This window comes from Eurytemora carolleeae, unplaced genomic scaffold (genome assembly GCF_000591075.1).
Source record: "Eurytemora carolleeae unplaced genomic scaffold, Eaff_2.0 scaffold332, whole genome shotgun sequence".
Taxonomy (NCBI): domain Eukaryota; kingdom Metazoa; phylum Arthropoda; class Copepoda; order Calanoida; family Temoridae; genus Eurytemora; species Eurytemora carolleeae.
The window spans coordinates 260027-261226 of record NW_019396318.1 but is presented as its reverse complement, the minus strand read 5'-3'; positions in this window follow the sequence as shown (position 1 = coordinate 261226).

Sequence of the window (1200 nt, the reverse complement as noted above, 5' to 3'; positions counted from 1 at the left end):
GTAATAGTAACTAAAATTTGTCTTAAAATGTTCAGAATACATTCAAATATATTTTGTAATATAATTGCATTGTTTCTGTTCGCTATCTCATTTTTGATTAAGAACATATGTGTCTCTCGTTGATTTCTTATTATGCTTAGACCCCTTCCCTCTCTCCGTCTCCCTCCTTTATTAAAAGGGAAAACACCCGTAACTAACCAAACCTAGTCTGGAGTATAATCACGAGAGGTTGCTTTTTCAGAGGGAAGGATGGGGTGGAGGGGGGGTGCATCCCCCGAAGGATGGGGTGGAGGGGGGGGTGCATCCCCCCCCTTTCCTGTTGTACAAAATTCATTGAATTGATATTCTTTTATTTTTGTAAATGCTTTCATATTAAACTTTCAAGGATTTGCGACTTAGATCGAGATTTCTTTACAATTCTCAATATTTCTCAATATTGAATAGCACTTTAAAAATGTCAGAGCAATGCCTTGATACATCTTTAAATATAAACATCAGCTTAATTGAAAAATGTAATGTTAGATCTATATATTATAGTATCCTGGGAGTTTGCAACAAGTAAATGCATGGGAAAATGCACTTTTCTTCCAAAACTGCATTGTTGGTTGTGACAACTAATATTTCAGAATTTTTTTATATTTAACATCAGACTATGCATGATTTAACCCTATTTGGGGGGGGTCCCTGTGACCCCCCCCCCTGACGTTTTAAAGTATTTGTCTGAGGCTGTTCAAATTTTTTACTTTTCTAACTAAGACACGCCCCTCACTTTAGGCACACAGCGGAGCTTTTATACCTACTGCCTGAGTCCTCAGGCATACCCTCTGAATGCCTTATTTTACCTTTGTAATACTAAATCTATATTTAGACCTACTTCGGGTCATTTGATTTCGACTTTCTATAGCTCTTTGAAAAGCCTTGAACAAAAGAGAGCATATTGCACAATTTTTGCGAAGATATAGATTTTTGCACAAATGTCTTTAAAAGAATTTGCACATTTTTAGTTTTCCTTGAATACAAATTTAGTTTTTCAAAATTTTGCAAATCTTTTTGCTTATTTGAATTCGCCGTGGTTGGGGCTTTTCAAAAATGTATAACTTATCATATTTTGTGCACTTTTTGTTTTTGCACATTTTTGCTTTATAACTTATTATTAATTATAATTGCAATAAATATTTAAAATTTTGCAAATTTGCAAAT